This window comes from Cavia porcellus, unplaced genomic scaffold (assembly GCF_034190915.1).
Source record: "Cavia porcellus strain 051 isolate PalLab524CR breed Dunkin Hartley unplaced genomic scaffold, mCavPor4.1 scaffold_26, whole genome shotgun sequence".
Classification (NCBI taxonomy): domain Eukaryota; kingdom Metazoa; phylum Chordata; class Mammalia; order Rodentia; family Caviidae; genus Cavia; species Cavia porcellus.
Genome location: NW_026947509.1, coordinates 48,042,900 through 48,055,554, shown reverse-complemented (window position 1 = coordinate 48,055,554; position 12,655 = coordinate 48,042,900).

The window sequence follows — 12,655 nt, the reverse complement described above, 5'->3', positions numbered from 1 at the left end:
TTTTGTACTGGTGATCGAAGTCACAATATTGCACTTGCCAGACAGGCGTTTATGCTGCTTAACTAAATCTCCAAAGACTGAAAGACTTTTATATATTGCTAGAAGCTTTTTTTTTTTTTTTTTTTTTTTTGTACTGGGGATCCAACTCATGACCTTGCACTTGCCAGGCAGGCGCTTATGCTCCTGAGCTAAATCCCCGACTAGAAGCTTTATTTTTAATAATCAGTGACTGACTGAAAATAATCCAAATTTTCATTAACATATGACCAAGCAAACAAAATGTGGTATGTCCATACAGTAGAAAACAACTGAACAATAAACAGGGATATCTGTCTTTGCTTCTGGATTACAATGTGAGCATTTTCCTCTCTCACACACTCCCACCATGATGTGCTGCTTCACCCGAGGCTTAAAGATAATGGGGCCACTGATCATGGACTGGATCACCCAAGACCATGAATAAACCTTTCTTTTCCATAAGTTAAATGCCTCAAGTATTTCACAACAGTAATGGAAAGCTAACTCAGAAAATTGGTGTCAAGGAGAGGGGCAGCATTTGCTGCTCTTATACCTGAAGATGTAAAGAAGTATTGGGACTTGATTTAAGGCAGGACTTTGGAAGAGTCCAGAGGATCAGGCTAGAAAAAGAGCTTGGTGGATGATTCTGATAAGGGCTTAGAGGACTGTAATGCTAATGGAAATGGAGACAGTGAAGGCCATGGAAATGAAGACTCTATGGGGAACTGACCTGAAAACCATCTTTACTCGACTACAGCTAAGAATCTACCAGCGTTTCATCCATTCCCAGAATGACGATGGGATAGTTTACATGACAGAATGGCGATGGACTAGCTTTCTTGACAGGAAATTTCAACCCAGTGAAGCATTCAGCCTATGGTATAGGTATTACTGGTTGTTTTGTTGTTGTTGTTTTGTTTTGTTTGTTTTTACAAAATTGACAATGAGAACAGGAAGCAAACAGCAATTGAGCGGAAGGATTGGAAAAATTCTTGTGAGAAAAAGACTGTATTTAAAATTGCAGCAAAGGAGGGAGCCACTGCCAAAGTAGCAAAAGAAGAAAACAAGTGATTTGCACTAAGACAATTGGAAAGATACCTTGAAATCTCAGGAATCTGCAAAACCACCTCTCCTGTCACAGACTCAAAAGTGTAGAAATGCAAATTCATTCCAAAGACTTTCAAAGATTTTTGCTTCAAGACTTTGGAGGCAAAATTGGTTGAGAAAAGAGCCTCGGGGTGAACAGTCCTCCCAGATTCACTTCCCCAGGATTCATTTTGCCATGTTCAGCTGACAAATTGCTTAGAGATCATTGCAGTCATGGTTCCAGAAAACACAGGTACAGCTCCTGCTGGTGGCAGACAATGCCATTATTCACAGGACGTTGGTTTTGCAAACATGCAAAATGTAAAAGCAAAAAAGCCATAGCACCTTTCATCAATATTTTAAAGGAAATCCTAGGACACAGGGTGGTATTTTGCAGGACTGAGGTCCTGACAAGGAGCCCTCTACTGGGAAATACACAGTGGACCTGTGAGAGAGAAGCCAAAGCTGCTGTGGAGACCCCAGAAAGCTAGAAGCACTGGGAACATGAATACTCATCAGGGAAAGCTACAAGCAGAGATCAGAGCTAAGAGAATGGTGATAGAGCCTCTACCTGCAAAGCCATAGGGGTAGACCTGCCCAATCTTTTAGGATTGCAATTCCCAGTACAATGAATGTGTCACAGATGCCAAACACAGAGACTTAAAATCTAATGTTTAACTGAGGGGTTTGCTTTTCTTTGGCCCAATCCCCACCCCAACTTCTATTTTCTTATTATCTCTTCTAGAATTGGAATATGTAATCGTTAATCTTAAAATGCTTAAGAGAAACCTGGGAGACTAGTACAGCACACTTTTGAATGTGTCTGGGTGAGTCACGGTTGCATGACCTCAGGGACTAATCTAGTCCCTGGTCCCTTCCTCTCAAACTCACCTGCTCCCTGCTTCCCAGACGTCATGAGTTAAATGGCTTGCTGCTACCATGCCCACAACACTTTGGGCTTGAATCTGGTTAACCATGGACTGAAACCATGAGTTCAAATATGCCTTTCTTTCTTTGAATTGAAGGTGCCAGGTATTTTGTCCCAACAATAAAAGCTGACCAACATGGAATGTACACCCAACAATAAAAAGCTGACCCATCATTGTATCCTGAAATCATGCAGATCTCTTTTTTACTTTTACAAAGAGTTACCATTAAGAGTTTTTCTTGAATCTTAAAGGAAAATTTGGACTGGGATCTTGGAGCAATGCTAGAATATTTAAGACACTGGAGACTCTTGAAGGTTAACTGTGGGATGGACAGGAGCCAATGCAATGTTTGCATGAGGGTGCCCCAAAAGTCTCTATGTAGACTTGATCCTCAGAATGGAAGTAGTGGGACCTTTAGGCAGTGGACTCAGGAGTATCCTAAAGTCACCGAAGACACCTGCTAATTAGGGCCCTAATGTTCTCTTGCTTTGCTTCCTGGTTCATGAAGTATCAATTTGCCACAAGCTCATACCATGAAAAGTAAGTAATCTGGAGACACATTGGCTGAACTGGAACCTAAACCCATTCCTGTCACCCTCAATAAAAGAGCCAAGCTCTCAACCATAGTGTTTCACCAAAAGCCAATGAAAACTAAATCAGGAGCTCAGAATATACATGTGTATGCAGTATGACACTGAAAGCCTTAGCAGATGGCAAACAGCACAAGCCACAGCACATACATGATCACTTTGGTGTGAACTGGGGAGCAGGCTGAGAGAAGAAACTACACTAAAGTAGTCTAAGGAACAAGGGCACATTAATGAAAAACAAAGTAAGAGTAGGGAGAAGACAACAACCAGAGAAAGATGAAGAACCAGGAGGCTGGAGGAGATGACTTCAAGAAACAGAAGAGCATTTCATTTCTGTTCCATTGTGCATTTATGCACTCAACAAATCTTTCTAGAAGAAGTTACTGGTATACATTCTAGAAATGTATACAATGATGCTTGAGAGAGTCTCTTGCCCTCCAGGAGTAATCTTTTAATATAAACATATAAATACATGTATAACCAGGAAGTACTTGGTATAACAAAAACAATCCACAATTCACAGTTGAAGCTTAAAGAAAAAATAGTAAGGAATGAGGAAAATCAAGGAAAGTGTTTGTGAGGAGCTTTGTCGGAAGGCAATTCACCCCCTCGTTCTCCATCATCCTTAGGATAAAGTACAATCTCCTGGCCAATCCTCTGAGCACTTCTAGGACCAGTGTCTCACTAACACTTGTTCTCCAGACCTCTGTTCCCTCCCTTCATTCCATTCCAGGTAGGCTATTGGTGTTTACTGGAAGTTTTGTGACTTCCGCTTACTCTGTCAGTACACAAAGTGATCCTTCTGTCCAAGACGGTCATCCTCTGCTCACCTTTACTTAGCTTATTGCTAAATCCTTCTTCAAACAAGCTGAGAAATCGCCTTCCAGGAAGCCTCCCTGAATGCCCCAGGTCAAGTAGTTCTCATAGTTCCCTGAGAGTTTTAGAAGATGTCACGTATGCACCTTGCAGTCATTTGTTTACTTCTCATCTTCTTACTAGACTGGGAGCTATTGTAAATCGAAGATTTTATTTTCCATTTTTGTATTCCTTAAGCCCAGAGCACAGTAGAACGCTCCCTAAACACCTTTTTAAAACCTATGTGAAGAGTGAGTCAATGGGTGAACAAACAAAGAGAAGAATCAACAAATGAACCAGAGAACATAATTTGGAAGTATTTTAGAATGCTCCTGCATACCTCTTCAGGCACGGCCAGCCATGTGTATACAAGATACGTGGACATAGATGTGTGGTTTTTGGAAGCAAACATAAAAAGTTGATTGATTTAATGATACAGGAAAATCTAACAGCGTTCAACCACTGAGCTCCAATTCCAGCTTCATTCTTTTGTTTGTTTGTTTGTTTGTTTGTTTGTTTGTTTTGAGACATAGTCTCATCAAGTCACTGACCTCAGACATGTGCTTCTCTGCCTCAGCCTCCCTGCTATTAGGATCACAGGCATGCACCATCTTGCCTAATTACAACATTTGTTTCTTACCATACACATTTCTACCAGTTTGTTTGAATTCCACTCAAATGTTCAGAGCAAGGAACACACAGGCTGGGAGCAGAAATAATAACAGGAATTTATAATGGGGCAGAGTTGGGCAAGAGTCTCAGAATCTGGCAGCAGCCAGAGAGCCCTGATGGCCAGCAGGGGGTGAGGTGGGAAAGGAAATGCTGAAGGAAAGAGCTCCTGGGTGCAGGGAGGCGGGGAAGAAGGGTACAAGGGGTGGCCATGCCTACTGGCTATCAGGCCAGGTGTCTGAGTCACCGTGTGCTAGGTGGTGACTACGGAAAATGATTTAACTACATGAGTCTCGGTCCCCTCGCTTCTGAAAGTGTGATAAATCACAGCAGTGCTATTCGTGAGACTGGCCCAAGAGTGAAATGAGACAGATCAATGAGAGAGCCAGGCCCACAGGGAAGACCCTGTAAACAGAAGATGCTGCTATGAAAGGGGCCGTGGATCAATCTCTCTTGGCCTTTTTATGTTCTCGCCAACTCCACTGCAGTGTTCAGAAATTTTATGAGCCTGAAACACAGAACAAAACAAACTTCCCTGTCCTCTCAGCATCAGCCTGCACAGCCCCTGGCTTGAGATACAGAGTTTTATTAAAGAGCTTAGGACGCGTGATGAAAAGGCATAAAATGTAATCACTCTGCCTGAAGAAGACCAAGGTTAAGCTTTAAAACTTATAAGAGACTTGTCCTGACTAGTTATTCTCCACCCTACCCCAGACGTGTCTAAACTTCTGGCTGAAAGACCTTTAGGCTAGAACTGAGGAAAACATCCTAGAAGAACAAGCTTGCAAAAAAAAAAAATCCTAATTGGCTATGAAAAGAAGTTATAAATGTTCCTTGCCTAGAAGTATCTGGGTGACATAGCCACTTATAAATTGGGTTGGATTAGTGAACCAACGTCTTTCTGCCTTTTTTTTTTATAATGATAGCCTATGAAATAATTCAGGGACCACAAGGTACCCTGGAAATTGGAAGGCATACGCATTCAGAGTTGCATTCTGTAATGTAGAGCTGTGCTTTTCATATCCAGCAACTTCTCTCCTACCCCTCAGTGGAACCAGCATATGTCAAACTCTAATTTGCAAGAGAATCATATAAAGATTCAATCTCATCTCCAAGACTCTTGCTTTGGTGCAAACCTAAGTTGTCCCCTCAGAAGGATGGGAAGGTGTTACAGACTTGATCCTCAGTGCAGCTATGTTCAGAGATGGGGCCTGGAAAAGTGATGACATGAACCTCCTCAAATGATCGCTACCTTGATGAGCTCATAGCTGAATGGATTATTTGGAGGTAGGGCACAGTTGGAGAAAGTAGGTCCCTGGGAATGTGTTTAAGGGTATATCTTATACCTCTGGATCTTTCCCTATCTATCTATCTCTGTCTCTCTCTGTCTCTGTCTCTCTCTCTCTCTCTCTCTCTCTCTCTCTCTCTCTCTCTCTCTCTCTCTCTCTCTCTCTCTCCTTCCTCTATCTTTCCTTCCTTTCTGGCTGCTGTGAGGTGAACAGCATCTCTTTGCCACACTCTTCCACCACAGGCCCAGAAATAATGAAGCCAGTGACTATGGACTGAATCCTGAGACCATGATCCCAAATAAACCTTTTTTGTGTCTCAGCTGTTATGTCACAGTGAAGAAAAGCTGGCTTACACAACTCTAGGCTGCAAGAGACTTATATGAAGGTTTTTTAAAATGTAACTTGAACCCAAACCTCCCAAGTCAGAATTCCTGGCAGCAAAGTCTAAAAATCTTGGTCTTGAATTAGCTCCTGAAGTGAGGAGAAGTTACCTCGAGAATAAGTCTTGTATAACTACTTAAACTACAACCCTGACTCAAAGCTTAGGAAATTTGGGCCAAGAATTTCTTGTTTGCTTTCTCAGCGAGTTCTGAGAATTGCACGGGACCCAAGTTTCGAGGCTCAGCTCAGACACTGTGATGAGGCCACTGAGGTCAGTTCCATCCTTCTGCTGCATTGCTAACTGTTACACCTCCTGTGTGTGCTACAGGCAACTCCATAACATGGTCCTTTCACAAAGACCCAGCATGGGGGTAACAGACTGAAACTGCTGGATTCTTCATGTGTGTTATGTCTATAAATTCCAGTGCTAAATTCACACCACTTAGATCAAACAGCTCCTCCTCCTCCTTCTCCTCCTCCTCCTCATAAGGAACTATTATCAACTCACAATTATCCACCTACACATTTGCACTCTTGTTGCTTATTGCAAACAGAAAAGAAAAAAGTAAATAATGTGGCTACCAAACAAGTCAGAAATTTTTGCAGTTTTTCCTTTAAATGACTGAAAGTTGCCTGTTGAAACAATACCCAAGCTTAAAAAGAGGAACCAAAAGGCCCAGTTTCTCTCCTGCTGGCTACTTTCACCTGCCAGGAGGCAGGACTGCCACATTCACCAAAGAATACCTCAGAATGTGACAAGATAAGCCTTTGGCAACACACCACCTCCCATCATGAGTGAGGCTGTGTGGCAGTAAGTGGATGGAGGCTAACGCAATCCAACCAATGGAGGGTTCTTTCTTGTGAGAAGAACTTACACGTAAGAAGCACAGTGATTTCCATTATGCACTTCAAAAATATAGAGAATGAGGGCCTGCGTAATTTTAACAAGCTAACACAACAATAACGAAGAAAGCTTCTTTGTCCATTTGCTTGTGAAACATAAACTATGCCGTTGATCAAGATCCCTTCTCAAGAGTTAACTTAGACAGGGGAAAAAGCAGTGTAAGCGTTTTTACGTCTTTGACCAGCTTTTATGGTCACAATCTTTTTAATCTCCCGAGGAAGCCTCAGCACACCTGTATTGCACATAATAGTGTCTGACCCAGCAGGTGCATTTAGAGAAAGGAATCTGGCAGTACACTAATAACAGTCCCGACACAACAGGTAGGAAATATTGCCAGAGCCGCAGGAAATGCTGTCTCTGAGAAATTAAAACTGTGTCATAGAGTACCTGGTATGCGTGTGTTTATGTTCCTGTTTCCTCCACTGCCAACAGCTCCTGTCAATCCATGAATCCTGTGCTATGAACAAAACAGAAAACTGCTTTGTAGTACATAGTGCAGCTAGATGTTAAACCAACGAGATAGTGATATTAAGCTCAGGCTGAGATACATATTGCTTTACCCCATTTTGAGCTGAAAGGAGATGATATTCTCCATAAGAACATGAAAGAGAAAAAAATAAAGGATATTTGATTGGTTGATGGATCGATCGATGTGTGTGTGTGTGTGTGTGTGTGTGTGTGTGTGTGTGTGTGTGTGTGTTCTGGGAAACAGATTGTGAAGTCTCATGATCTATCTTCTACCATAGGTCAGTGATGTACCTGCTAAGAAGGTCCGGGAAGGTATATACTGGAAAAAACAGAGAAGGTGCTGGTGCGGTGAGGTCAGAGGCAGACAGAGGACCACAGAAACTTAAATATGTTGCCTTTGTGCCTCAGGCAGTCATATCTATTACCACAACTTCTACTGCCCATTGAAGACCGTTGTGGAATTTCCAAGAAACTGGAGAGATCAGGAGGGAATTTTCATGCAGATCTTAATGGTGCACCATTACAGACCCTAGAAATGCTCACGACAAGCCTGGGCCCTGCACCAAGGAGAGGTTGCCTTTTATTTAATTTGTGACATCAAGCAAGTAGAGATACAATAGTGCAACAAAGGCAGTTTGTCATCCTAGCAGCTAACCTTGAAAGAAACCATATCCTGTGTATCTCAGGGCATTAGGACACTGTGAAGCTTGTTTACAACCCCATTTGATAGTTTTATTGGTGCTGGTACCCAGTATTGCATCTCTAAAGGTGAAGACTCCCATAACAGAACTGTTTAATGTGCCTCCCTCATCAGTGTGAAAAGCACAGAACTCTCCAAGTTCTGCTTTATTCCCCTCTGTGAAGCTCTCTATAAGTGAGCTTTCAGCAGAAAGCATCACTCCCAACATCTTCCATTCTATCTGGAGAGGCAGGTCTCCATCAGGCAAGTTAGGGCTGTCATCCAGGTGGTGGTATGTCTGCTCACTAGAGTTTCTATAGCTATCGGATGTTTTTGACAAGTATTGGTAGGAAGAGGGATGAGACCAATTTCTAAGATTCCTAGGACTATCCTTATCAGAGTTTTTAATCCCCCAAAAGTAGAGAACCCTCCTCCCCACAAACTTTCTGGAGACCATCCTTGCACTTTTGGACTGGGACATGAGGTTTTGGATTCTGGCAATGATATCTTCAATCACCTTACCATTGTCATCAATTTCCAGACAATTGGTTAGACTGAACTATCCATTTACTCCTCTCTCCTGGGTTAGCAGGTAGTCTAAGGCCAATCTACTTTGGTAAATGGCATTTTGCATTTTCAAGGCCTGTTGTACCTGTAGATTTAATAAAGCCTTTGCTGTATCATTGGTGATGAGCTCAAGTACCACTTGTAACTTGATCCATACAGATGAGCATGCAGTATTCCCATATATCATCCCATATGGTTTCTTAAATAGCTACCTTTTCCTATCTCTTTTTCCAGCATAGACTTCAAACCAGGTTTCATAAGGGGAGTGGTGGGAACTTGGGATCAAAACAGACACAGGCCTTGTTATCTCCTGGGTCATAGACTGAGGAGGTTATCAGATCATGAGTGCAATTTCTCCTGTGCATTCCTGTATATCTATGGTAGGTATGATAAATCAAAGTTCCTATTTTAATGCTTCCTGCCTATATGGTATGAATATAGAGGGAGTATTCCTCCAAGGATTTTTCCCCAGACTGAAGCAAAAAGAGAGTTATAACAGAAAGAAAATGAGATTTATGTGGTTGTTATAACTCTATGACAAACCTCAAGCTTCCACTAGGAGGCAACTGGTCAACCTCTTCAGCGACCAGAGCAGGACTTTCAATCCTTAGCTTCTCTGTGCATAGTCAGCTTCTGGTGTGACTAGAGTAGGGATGTTGTCATTGGTGACGGCTCGAGCTCTCCACAGAGTCAGCCAGGTTGTGGTAGATCCAAGGTACAGCTCCTGCAACTTTAACAGCAGTGGGGGTAGACAAGATTATAGTGTGAGGCCCATCCCCTTTGGGTTCTAAGGTAGTAGGATTCCATCTTTTGAATCAAACAGAGTCTCCAGGTTTAAAGAGGTAAATTGGGTCTGTTACATTTATGGGCATTTTCTCCTGTACCCAGCCACAGATACTTTTCATAACTATTCTCAAAGCCTGTATCTGTCTCCTTAGAGTTAATTCACCTATTCATGAAGACCACCTTCAATTTGACTTATAATTGGGTATGATTAATCAAACATGATTCCATAAGGGTAAATACCCCATTTGTTTAGTGGTGGTCACCAGACAAAGGGTGGAAACATAAACAGGGTTGTTCCCACCTCAAGTGTGTTTCTTGACAAAGTTTTCTCATCAGTTCTTTTTGCATCTGGTTCACGTGCTCTACAGTTCTAGAACTTTGAGGTCAGTAGGCTTTTTGTAATTTCCATTTTATTTTTAGCATCATGTCAGCTCCTGAACTATCTCAACCATGAATCCTGGCCCACTTTCTGATCCCAAAGTCAGGGGCAGTCCGAACCCTGGGATGATGTCCTTTACAGCACTTTTGCTACTTCTAGGGCTTTCTCTGTCCAGGAGGGGTAGGCCTCTGCCCACCCCAAAAACATGCAGGTTAGACAAGTATGTATCAATAGCTCCTGCTCAGGGACACCCAGTGAAGCCTAGAAGCCAGTTTTCACATGGAGTACCAGCTGCATCTTGGATACCCAGGGGCCTGATTGGACCCTTGTTTTGGGTTCTTCTGCCTACAGGTCAGGTACTCTTCCCAAACAGCTTGAGTAATGGCAGTGAGCTATGGCAAGCAGAAGTGACAAGGAAGTAACATCTCCAGTGCCATTTTCCCCACGTGAGACCCCTGATGGAATTGCCTCACATAACTAGGGCCATCATTCCAGTGATAGCCAGCCACCCATCAGAGAATCTCCACCGTTCTCCCTTGGTTTAAGCCCCCAGACTCTTGGGAAATCTATGTCAACTGAAGTATAGTTTGGAGTCTCCAAGAGCATGAGTTCTGGGCTGAAGGGTAGGCCAGAACCTGCCTCTTGGGTTGTGGAGCTGCCATAGCAGCCCGTTTTGCTTTACTGCCTGCTTCTTTGTTTCCTTTGGCTTCCATCATACCAATCCATTGATGCCCCCCGCAGTGTGTAACAGTCAGGTTCCTTAGTGCCTATGCAGCATCTAGAAGCTGTAAAATGTCTGTTTTGTATTTTAGCTCCTTTTCTGCAACAGTCAGGATCCCTCTTTCCCTATATACAGCTCCAGGAACATACAGCATGGCAAAGGCATGCTTGGAATCAGTATAAGTGTTAACCTTTTACTCCTTAGTTAGTAATAGTGTCCTTGTCAGGGCTATTGCTCAGCCCTCTGAGTACAGGTTCCAATAGGCAAAGGCTGAGCCTCTACCCCCAGAGTCCAGTGTCACCACTGCATATCCTGCTTGTTGGACCACTTCCAATACCAAGCTGCTCCCATCTGTGAAACATTCAGCATCTGGGTCTCCACCTGTGATACCTCCATGGTTTGAAAATGCCTCATCCCCAATTCCCACAGTCATAAAGCAGGTCTCCTGGGTCAGCTGAGAGCAAAGTGGCAGGATGAAGAGTATTTACTGTCACTAGAGCTATGCAAAGATTTGGCATAAAAGCCCCTGATACTGACTTGTCCACAGGTTGGATACCTAATGGTGCCCCCTCGTCCATTAAGGTTATAACTGAATGTGGTACTGGAATAGTCATTTGTCTCAACTTAGCAGCTTCCTGCATTGATAGAGCAGTAGCATCAAGTGTATTGAAGCATGAAGTCCGTCCTAAAGCCACAGAGTCTACTTGCTTTGACAGGGATGCCACCAGATGTTTCCAGGATACCATGTCCCAGGTTAAGTCTCCTATGACCATTCTCCTTCTTTTCATGGACACATAGGAAGAAGCGTTAGGTTAAATCTGGCAGTACCAAGGCTAAAATCTGACTCAAAGCCTCTTAAATCCATTTCAATGGTCCGCTATTGGTCTGTTTCCCAGAGGAAGGGCTTCTTTTCTGCCTCTCTTGTGACTTTGTAAGGAGGCATGGCCAATAATGAGAAATTTGTCATCCAAATGCAACAAAGTCTTGTGGACCTTAGAAAGTCCCTTACTTGACACTATATGGTTGCTGTGGGGAGAATACAGACAGCTTGTTTCTTTTCTATGCTCAGTTGACATTGCCCTGTGTTACGATGAAGCCTAGACTTCTGACCTCTTATTAGAAAATTGTGCCTTTTTCTTGGACACCTTATATCCTGCTCTTCAATGAAAAAGTAGAGTTCTTTAGTTCCCTGATAATAGTCCTCTTGGATTAAGGCTGCCAAAATGAGGTCTTTGACATATTGTAGCAAAGTGCAATTGCCTCCTTGTGTAAAGATCAGTAACTAGTGCCTCTCCAAAACTTGTAGGAAGTCTAGCTTTGAGGAAGTCTAGCATAGGTTAGCTGTTCCTTTATGCTTGTGACAGAATCCTCAAATTAAAATACAAAGATGAGCTGACTGACAGATGCAAAGTACAGACAGAAAAAAAAAACCACCCTTTAAATCTAAGCAAGTAATCCAGGCATCATTTGCTGGAATGAATCCTGTCTGCATGTTTGGATTTGGCACTATTGGGTGAACAGCCTCAGTAGCCTGATTCACAGCATGTAAACCCTGTACTCGTCCCCCTATAACACATCCTTTAGGTTGAAAGAATGAACTCTTTTCTGGGATTTTGGTGGCTCCCAGAATAGCCACATTTTTCTCAGACTGTAGCCCAATGGGTTGTGTTAACCAAGTGCTTGGCTCCACTGTCCACCATAAAATCCATCAGTTGGCCCCTGTCCTCCTGGTGACCATGGGCTCCATAGGATGTAGGGAGATGGAGCCTGGTCCAGCCTAATACTCATAGCTTTCAGTTCCCACCAGAGGATCAGATCCATTTCCTGTTTTCCCTATGGGGCAGTCCCTGGTTATGAGGTCTCTGGCCTTCCCGCCTCCACTGTCCTTTTTATCTTTTTCTGGGCATTCATTCCTCCAATTTCCTTTCATTCTGTACCTTGCTCATTGATTTCAGGCAAGCTGCCACTGGTTCTTGGTTTCCAGTCAGGCCTTTTCCCTGTTTTCTCTTTGACTCTAGTCCCTTGGTGATCTGGCTGGATTTTTAGAGAGCAACTCTCTCACAGGCCTCCCCCCACATTCCACTTGGGGTTGTAGGTTTCACCTAACTAATTCAAATAGGACCAACTATGAGCCTCTCTCACAGCTGGCCACTCCCATTCCTAAACACTTCTAGAGAAAATTCCCACTATAGGCCACTCCTGCTCAGAAGGCTGGTTCAGTCCAGTTTTAGTCTGGATCAAATTCTCCAGGAAGTGATCAGGCTCCCCTTCTATCATACAATACAGGTTTTCCCCTTGGCCCCCCAAAACCTTACCCTGGTCCTGTTGCCTGCT